At 40.2% G+C, this 10,233-nt stretch overlaps 1 pseudogene; it reads right to left on the reverse strand.

The window, feature by feature from the left end:
- Window positions 1-1,712: 1,712 nt before the first annotated feature.
- On the reverse strand, window positions 1,713-3,093 carry LOC104865396 (annotated as a pseudogene).
- Between the last annotated feature and the right edge of the window lie 7,140 nt (window positions 3,094-10,233).

Consider the following 10,233-nt stretch of genomic DNA (forward strand, 5'->3'; position numbering starts at 1 on the left):
ATGATGATTATTAACTAGCCATCAGAATTAGTCATTAAGGATAATCACGCACAGTGCAAAGGGCCAGTGGGCCAGAGCATACATTCTTCAAGTCCTGAAAGACCATCCTAAATTCTCTGAGAGAATTTCAGGTGGGCACTACCAATTACTTGAAACTGTCACAGATCCTAAAATTCTTGAAGGACAGTATCACTTGAAATAGAATTGTTGTAATTCTTCCTTAGACTGTAACATGGGGTAGGGATTCTATCACAAGATCAGAGACAAGAATTATGAAGCCACAGACTGCTCTTGACAGCTGTATGGGTTCCTGGATACACGAAGATCTCCCTGCTACACTACAACCACCCTTGGGTCAATCATGGTGAAGATATTTTGTAAGGCCTTGCTGGGTTTGTGGGTCTAACAATGAGCTGAGAATGATGGGTCTTCAATGGATAGGAAAGCAATGTTCCTCAAGATGAAGTCTTACATCAGTAGTGGTAATACTCACGGAGGGCACAGACTCACCTGATGACTCAGAGGATTCAGAGGTGGCTCCAGTGGTCATATAACTCCCAACAAATGCAAAAACACTTCTTTGGAAGGGATAAAGAAATGAGGTGAAGCAGGAATGCACAGGATACCATAATGTCTTAATTTTTAAATTGCAGAATGGATCGTATTTGCATTTGCATCATTATTTTTATTTTAGTCAAGTGTAGATCAATATAACATAATCTTCCTCTCTTACTGATATTCTTTTCTTTTTCTTTTGGGACAGTTTAAAGTTTTTCTTTTTCACAAAAACAGGAATGAACCTGTACAAAGGCTCAAAATAGGCCATCTTTTTAAACAAAAGGCAATGATTCACAAAAGACTACAAATGGAACATGTAACTAGTTGATTTTTAATAGGATTTTAAAAAATCAGTCACATCTAATAACGCATCTGAAATGTTCTTGTATAAAATGTCACATGAAGAAAATAATTTATTAATGTCTAAAAAAGTGGGTTTGTTCATAGACAATCTGACAAGTTACCATAAAGTGTTTCCTGAGACATAAGGAAATGCAACATTATTCTTCTTGAACCCTTACAGTTCAAGACTTTCCACTCAATAAAATAGCTGAGGATCTGAAACTCAGAAAATATATTTGAGCACAAACAGCTTGTGAAACTTAATAATTTTTTCTTTTTATTGCATCACCAGGGGGTATTACTAAACTAACATCCAACTTGTGTGCTCAGTATGCAGTCCAGATGTGAGAGACACCTCTCTGTAGAGGATCCGTGCTCTTCAATTCTAGTTGGGCAGATGTCTAACAGTTTTCTGTCCATTTTGTAGTAATTTAATCTTCCTATTAATAAAAAGGTAACAAGCCCCTGTAGACCAAAGGTACTAGAGTCATAAGATGGGGATCTCCTCTTAACATTTTTTAAATTTTGATGCTTGGAACTCTTGAGGCAACATTCTAGAGCAAGGTGCTCAGGACCTGCTGTGTCCAAGGGACTGATAAAGGAAAAAGCTCTATTTATTCTTTGTGATTTGATGCACAGATGGAAAACTTAACACACAATAACAGAAGCTGGTCGTAATAAGTCATGTTGTAGTCTTTCAGAGCTTCCATAAGCAGACAGCTTCCATTTCCTAGCTCTTGTAGGTTTAACACTGCAATATCAAGGATGTGTATGTTCAGGATCAGTTAAAAATTCTGTCAAAGACTTTTCTCTTAGTTTATCCATTTTTCACTGTCTCTTGGTCCCAAGTTTATCCAAATGACTACTTTTCTCTGCTGTTGCTTGTTGGGGTGCTCTTGAGTGTCCCCATGTTTTGTGGGTTTGTTGGGAGAGGAGCTTGGGAAGGATGTGCCACTGTGGGGAGGTTGTGAGTCACCCGGATGCCTCCAGGAGAAATCCCTTCCCTGGCTGCAGCAAGTCCTCCTGGAGCCGCACCTTCAATGCCTGGTGGATACCTGTATGTGGCACCACTGAGCTCAGGATGAATTGCTTGCTGGTCTATTACTGACCAAGGAGCTGATGTGGTGAAGAATTCCTTGTTGACATAGTTTCTTAAACTTTCTGGGATGTGACCTGTGATTGCTTGGCAGATCTCAGTGGCAGCTGCCTCCCTGATCTCCAGGGATGCGTGTTCACTGTACCAGGCCTTGTGGGAAGTGCAGATGAGATTTGGTGCGTCTTTCAGTGGACCCTGAGCAAAGCTAAAGGGCTCAGATTGGTGCACATCAAGCACTGCCCTTCATCTCCTGTCCTCTTTGAGGGCCTGGGCTAAGCCCTCCTCATTCACCAAGCCACTGTGGGCTGCATTCACTGGGCATGCCCCTTGCCTCGTCTGCTTTATAGTAAAGTCATTGATAAGGTGGTGGTTATGCTCCTTGAGATTGCAGTGCAAAGAGACAATCACTCTGATTCAGCAAATCCTGAAGGGCATAGACCTTCTGAAAGCCCAGGGATCACTCTGTGCCATCCTGCAAATAGGGGTCATAAAATACGATGCTGATTCCAAAGGCCGTGGCTCGAATCGCAACTGCCTGCCCTATGGGACCAAAGCTGATGAGGCCCAGTGTCTCCCCACAGATTCAGGCTGCTCCTGAGGCCACCGCTCAAATCTGTTCCACGCTCTGTACCCTCATCCCTTCCTGCAGTGCCTGGTGCAGCCATGTGTTCCGCCGGTACAGTTTGAGGATGTGGCAGTCGGTGGAATCGGCTGTCTCTCCCACAGCTGCAGAAGGGATGCTGCACACAGAGATCCCAAGCTTGCCAGCAGCCTTGATGTCCACATTGTCGTAGCCACTGCTTATCCGCACAATCACTCTCATGGCCTTGAACTTCTCCAAGTCCTCCCTGGTGAGGGTGATGGTGTGGTACATGATGGCACCCAGCGTCACATTTAACACCTTTTCGTGGATCTCCTGTGTGGCCAGAGGGCCAAAATGGCTAGGTCTTTCACAGTGAGCATCTCCACGGTGCAGTCTCTGCCATCCAGCAGTGCCACCAGGACTGCAGGGAGCCTTTCGTCATCTGGGCTTGGATACCTTCACAGATTCTGTCCAATCGTTGTCACTTGACTTTGTGCTTATCCATAAGGGCCATTCTTTATCAAACTTTGCAGCTCTCTGATTCAAAAGGCAAAGTGGTCCTCTAAGAATTTAGGGCTAAAGGTGTAGGGGAAGTGGGTCAGGGAAAGGAAATAAGGGAAAAGAAAAAATGTGAGAAAATGCAAAAACGGAAATAAAGTATTTGTAAATAGGGAAGGGAGGAGGGGGTGAAGGGAGGGCAGGCACAGGGGGAAAAAATGAGAACTAAGACCTGTCATGTAAAGGCACAAGATCCCAATGATGAATATAACTGTACTGTATACCTAAAATGTACCAATAAACGCAATAAGGGGGAAAAAAAAGAACTTAAGGGAACTCTCAGGAGTCTGCATGCATTACGTCACTATGAACCCAATATTAACCTGTCCACAAACTCTATGGTTCACACGATGGGTTGGCCTTCTCTTTAAGGAAACACAGCTTCATTGATTCAAAACCATTTAAGGTGATGAAACCCCTGAGAGGATGCTGTGAGGGCGGGAACGTCCAGGAATCAGAGGGCCTCTGGGCTGCTTGTCCTTCTTTGTTTTCTTCTCCGAGAAAAGGAGAAAGGGAAAGAAGCAGCCCTGGCCACACCTGCTCTCTCCGGCGAGAGTCGAGGTTCTTAACTGATTTTCTTATATAAGAAACCCCAGAAAACAGATTTAAAGTTTTGAGCATGTGAGATAATATGTAGGAGTCAATTTACCTGGTTTAAATTACTAAGCTTTAAAATGCTTTTCTTATGTTGACTACTTTAGGGCTCCTTAATTTTCCAGGGGAGAAGCAGGAAGGAGTAAGACAGGACTCGCTAAGAGAGGGCAAGAATTTTGAAAACTTCTGGGCAGAGTTTGTAGTTGGGAGATTTACTTGAATGGGGGAAAAATGGAACAAACCTCGAATGAGTAATAATAGGTGATGTACTATTTATTTCCTTTCACTGGTCCTTGCTAGAAAGCGAAGCTTTCACTTCCTCACAGGTGTCAGAGGTTGGCCATTAGCTTTGTTCTATTGTATGACAGACAAAAACAGAGGAGCCTTATTTATTTTTTTTTTTCACTGAGCCAGCAATTCAAATAAAAGTTCTAATTTTATGATTCTTCCTCTATATCCCTGACATCCTCAGTGCTTGATATTTTTAAATCATGATGGTTAAGCCCGATGGTGTCAACTTGATTGGCATGGGAATCACGTAAGGAATTGGTGGGCATAGTTCTCTGTGCCTGGGTGGTTCATGAAGGCGTGGCCTTGGAGTTTATGTCAGGTCCCTGGCCCCTTCCTCTCTGGTGCTGTTTTCCAGCTTTGCTTTCCAGTCACCACGAACTAAGAGCTTTCCTCCATCCCACCCTTCTGCCATGATCTTTCTACCTTGGAGTCAGTCAACCGTGGACTGAATCATTTGAAACCATGAACCAAATAAACTTCTCCTTTATGCTGTAGGTATCATGTATTTTGTCCTAGTGATGGGAAAGCTAATTAATACACTCACGGACACTGATAGAATATACTTCTGAAATAATTTCTAGGTATCTTTTACTTTTAATCCTTCTCTAAATTACCTTGATGACTGACTCAACTATTGCTGATGAGAATGCCAAAGGATAAAGTGCCTATGGAGGAATATTTATTAATATTTGTCATTGTTACACCTGCATTTACATTTTAGCCCAGTAACTGTACTTCTAGAGATTTGTCCTAAAGTTAAAACTACCAGGAATATAAAAGGCACATTGCTATTCATTGAAAACATTTTTCATTGTAGCATATATGATAGAACTAGAAATATTATTGATGTCCACCAATAGGGAACTCATTCAAGAAATTATGATACATCCACGTTTTGAAGGGCTAGGAAGCTTCAAGAAGAAGTAGTCAAAAGCTCTTTGTACTGTTGTGGCACCATCTCCCTACACATGAATTATCTCAATATGTAAAATATATTTTTAAAAAGTACCCCTACTCTTTTCCACCTTCTGTGGGTGGCTGAATACTTACTCCTCCCTAGGCTTTCCTGTAAGCAATGGCCTTCTCTGGACAAAGTTTTCCTTTCCATTCATCCTGCAGCTAATGACTAAGAGCCCCCACCCCTTGAAATCCAAACACATCATCCGCTGTTCCACTCCCCTTGTGGTGCCATAATTATCTGTTTATGTATCTGGACCATGTGGTTAACTTTTTGGAGAACAGGGCCCTCCATTTGTTCATAAAATGACAACTGATAAATCTATTTCCAATTAAGGAATGAATAAACAAAGCATGTCAACTGAGAGGTATGAACCTTATATGGGAGTTTGGGAACTCAAGAGAAGACCTTTTTTGCCCCCAGGAAGACAATGATGATACTTGTTTGAAAGATGATAAGGTATTGATCCAAACAAAGATAGAGAGATACAAGCTTCAGAGGAGAGTGCCTGGTCCATGTGGAGGCAGGGAATAGGTAGTTCTCTGGAGAGTTGTCATTGGAGATGAGACTTGAGAATGCATTAATTCTTTGAAAAAGAGAAAGTACTGGGCACATATTATTTGATAGGCCCTGGGGACAAGGGCAAGAATATAAAGATAATTAGGAAAGATAGGGCTTTGTGTTAGGTAATTTGTAGTGGGTGTAGGGAAAGCATCCCAAAACAGGGAGATGAGCAGGTACATGCACAGGGATGTGAGGGAGCAGGGTGTTGAGTCTGCAGTGAGCTCTTCAGCTTAGAGGTATAACATAGCAACGTGAAATAGATGGGACTGGGGAGGGTGGCGATCCCCACATATGGCTTATTTTGAGACTGAAAACGGGCACAAAATCCACAGCTGTACTAACGCTCTATTTAATTTGCTATGTGGAAAGCTGCTGACTGTGCAGAGCACCAGATTTTACGGTTGCAGATGAATATGATGGAGTGGTTACTGAGATTATCATCTTTACAGGCCAAATATATATACTTGGCATTCACTTTCAGTTTAAAAGTTAATATTTTTACCTATGCCAAGCAGCAACAATAGCAAGACAATTCATTCTTTTTGGGGAGACACATGCAGTGGAAGGTAGACATGAGGCGATGTTGCCTTGGGCTGCAGTTTGGATGTGATTTGAGTGTGACCCCCAAAGGTTCATGTGTTGGAAGCACAGGCTTAGTGTGGTGATGTTGGAGCTGGTGGAATGTTTAACAGGTGGGACCTAGTGGGGGTGCTAGGTCATTGGAGACATTGCCCTTAGAAGGGATTATTGCTAGTGTCATAGAAGTACATTAGTTCCCAAGAAAACTGGTTGTTATAAAAGGGTGAGCCTGATTCCTAAATTTCTCTGGCTTCTTGCCTCACCATGTGATTGCTTCCTCTAGCACTCCCACCATGACACCATCTGTCACGTTATGGCACAGTCAGGAGGGCCTTTGTCAGGATGACAGTGCCACACTCCCAAACCCACAGAACTGTGAGCAAGTAGATTTCTTTTTACAAATTACGCAGCATCAAGCATTTTGTAATAGCAGCAGAAAATGGATCAATACTCCCTAGGGATTTTGTTCAAAAGCATACTTATCTATGCCTTGGGTAAAAAGGCCCGATTCTGGGATTCATGATCTTTTTAGAATAGAGCACACATTCCCTGCCTTTGCACAGCACTGCGGGATCATGAAAATGGCTGTGTAAGGTAACGCTGTGCAAAATGCTCTTAATAATCAATGGGACACATCCAAATTATTCTGTCTTAAATATTTTCATCAAAATGTCAAAACTGTCTTATTGTCAGTTATAAATATCTAGGAAAATGAACAATAGTAGAATTAATATTCATTGGCACTCTATAACAAACTGTTGGGAACATTAAAAGCGATCATTTGTAAAGAAACTATCAAGGACAGTTTGTACAGTGATTATCTTCTAGTTATACAATCTATGGCATGGAACAGTATCTTTTCTATGTATTGAAGAATTGTTGTATTCTTTTCTAGGTTTAAATTAGCTTCCCAGATTATATCTTTTGTGCTTTGATGCAAAATATCTCTAAGAATTTGTTTAATGCAATTAAATTTTTTGGTCACTTCCTTCAGGACATCTTTATATTTGTGTCACAATCATTTTCCTCACTTATTTATTCAAGTTCACTTTCACTAAGTCTGTCAATCTGCACAGTCAGTGTTTGGAACAATGGTGATGATCACATACCCATTGTTAGTTATTTCTTCTTTAATTCCACTTATGTTTGATTGGAGATTTTCTTCCAGCTTTTTATTTTTTATTTTTATGGTGCACTTTCATTTTCACAGGTCATTTCCATCTTCAACTATCCATTTCTGTACATATACAGTGCTATCCGAATATGACCTGAGTAACAGATACCATGACCAGTCAACAGTAGACTGTGGAAGAGGACGTGATTGGTCACAGATCAAGGTGGGCATCACTGGTCAGTGATTTGTTGCCAAGAGCTGGCAACAAAATTTGTACTTTATGTAACTGCTCATAGCTAATACATATTTATACTATGTTGTCGGGGGAATGGTGTTTTTTAATTAAAACACGGTGATTGAAATTCATGTTAGAATTATACAAAGCACGGACTGCCTATAAATACGATTTCAATATGGAGTCTATTTACTAACTTTTCATAATAAATCATACAATGATGTTATCTTTATATTATTGCACTAACACAAATTTTAAGTTTATTTGCAAAAGATACCATTATTGATCAAGTTTCATCAGGTTAATATCTGACACACTTTCTCCCCATATTTTTTTCTTTTCATCAAACATTATTCCAATAGCATTTCTCCCCAGTACTCTCAATTTTAAAATGGAAGTGAAATATATGGATGTGATCTTCAATTCTATATTCAATTTTTATGTTAATTCATCCCTAAATGTACTTTCCTGCTAGTTGTAGCTTTCTAGTTATAATCTTGTTTAGACTTCACCCTTTCACACAGAGCCTTTGTTTCCTTCTGCCAGTGATGTGAAGGTGTCTTATAAGCACCTGTCAGGTGCAGGATGCCCTGTGGATTCCAGATTGAAATGCTTAGAGCATTCACTCTGCCTGAGAGCCATTTGCTATAGGCTGCACAGATCTGGTGAGCTCATCCACTTTTTTCTTGAAACAGAAGTTGGCCTCTTTCTTAATGGTGATGCTTTGGGTGTGTTTCGCAAGTTTAGCCATCTGCTTGTTTCCTCCTCCATCCCTTTTGCTGTCTGGAGATATCAGAGTAGAGTAAGCTGCAAGGATGAGAGCCATGAGCCTTTGGTCAGAAGCTGTTCAAGTTCTTGAAATGCAGAACCTAGAGCAATAGCAAATCTTTAGGAAAACAAGGTTAGATTGTCCCTCAGTAAGGATATTGATATAAGGGAAAAAAGTTTTCTTTTTATTAAATTTAAATTTAAATTTTTTTGAGTTTATTGTACAATCTAGGTATACAGTACAGTTACATTCATCATTGGGATCTTGTACCTTTACATGACAGGTCTTGGTTCTCTTTTTTTCCCCTTATCCCTGCCCTCCCTTTACCCCTCCTCCCCTCCCTATTTACAAACACTTTATTTCCAGTTTTTCATTTTCTCGTCTTTTTTCCTCTCCCTTATTACCTTTACCCCACCCTTCCCACTTTTCCAAAACTTTTAGCCTTTTACTTCCTATTTCACATTATTAATTATCTCATTAGGATCTTGTGTACTATTATAGTTTTTCACACCAGAGAAACTATTCGGTATTTACACATGTGTGGCTTATTTATTTCACTTAGGAGTATATCCTCAATATGTATCCATTTTCCTATGAATGACTCTAACTTCTTATTCTTTATGGCTGAGTAGTATTCCATTTTATAGAAAAACCACATATTCTTTATCCAGTTTCCAACAGATGGGTAAATGGGCTGTTTCCAAGTTTTAGCTATTACAAACTGTGCCACTATAAACATTGGTGTGCATATATCACTGATATGATTCTTTTAATTCTTTTGGAAAGATACCCAGCAGAGGGATGGCTGGGTCAAATGGAACCTCTAGTCCCAGCTCTTTGAGATATCTCCATATGTCCTTTCTTTTCTAACTCTGCCTTATTTGCACAAAATAAAAAATACAACAATAAATGGGAAATTTTTGGATAAACTAATCTAAAAATAGTAAGTAGAATGAATAATTTAGAACTCTAGGATTCAGCAAAATATAAGTTTTCTAAGTGAAATTTTATTATAGAAATTGCTAACAATTAAGTTGAGAGATGAATGACCCTAAGTCCTGGGTGATTATGGCCTGACTTTCCATTTTTTTTCAACCTCTTAAGCCCTTGGAAAATGGGCATCTCCTGCTTCTGTGTTCTGTAGCTGATGGAGCATTGCCTTGGACTTGACTGGCTAGGTTCTGATCCTCGATTTTTCTTTCAATTGTAGATGTAAGAATCTCCTTTAATTGCAGCTGCAAAATTTAAATCAGAAATTCATATTTAAAAATCTCAGGTATGTTTTAGCTATTCAGTTTTTACCACTACGTGGATTTCCTAGGTTTTAACCAAGCTTCTTAGGACATATGTAAGGGAATAATAGCATACGTTTTGAGAGATCAATTTATTACTAGTGAAGAGGCTATCTGTAACTATTTCTTGAAAAATTACCTTACTTACCCTATCTTTAAATGTCAGATCACTATCTGATATAACTTAGGAGTTAAAATATGGGAATTGTGTGGGCCTTGGCCAGAGGTATGTATGAGATAAATATGCAGAGATAAGGGAGTTTTGGAGCCACACCCCCAAAATCTCCTGAAATGCATGGTTAGAGATTAAAAGATAGCCTATAGGGAAAGCTACAAATCCAAATAGAATCAAAACACATTGCCTTATGGAATGAATGCTCTGGCCCTTGTTCCCCCCCCGCCCCGCCCCATACTCTGATTTAATCACTTAGATTGGCCCTAAAGTCAGTCATATAACAGCCCACCCTGACCTTCCCCTAAATTTCTGCACAGGTGTCATCCTTTTGTCCTTTATCCTACTCCCTGGTTCTACTGACAAAAAGCTACAAATGCTTCAGTCTGGGGCTGTCTTTATGGGACTCTCTCTGCTGAGGAGTCTCAGCGAAGGGCAGCTGCTCTGGGCCTTCTTGAAGTTTGAACAGGACATTGACTTCAAGTAATCTTTTGTCCTTGGCACTGTGCCATGGTCATGAACTATGAC

Source organism: Fukomys damarensis, unplaced genomic scaffold (assembly GCF_012274545.1).
Source record: "Fukomys damarensis isolate Sample0158 unplaced genomic scaffold, DMR_v1.0_HiC HiC_scaffold_14, whole genome shotgun sequence".
Lineage (NCBI taxonomy): Eukaryota > Metazoa > Chordata > Mammalia > Rodentia > Bathyergidae > Fukomys > Fukomys damarensis.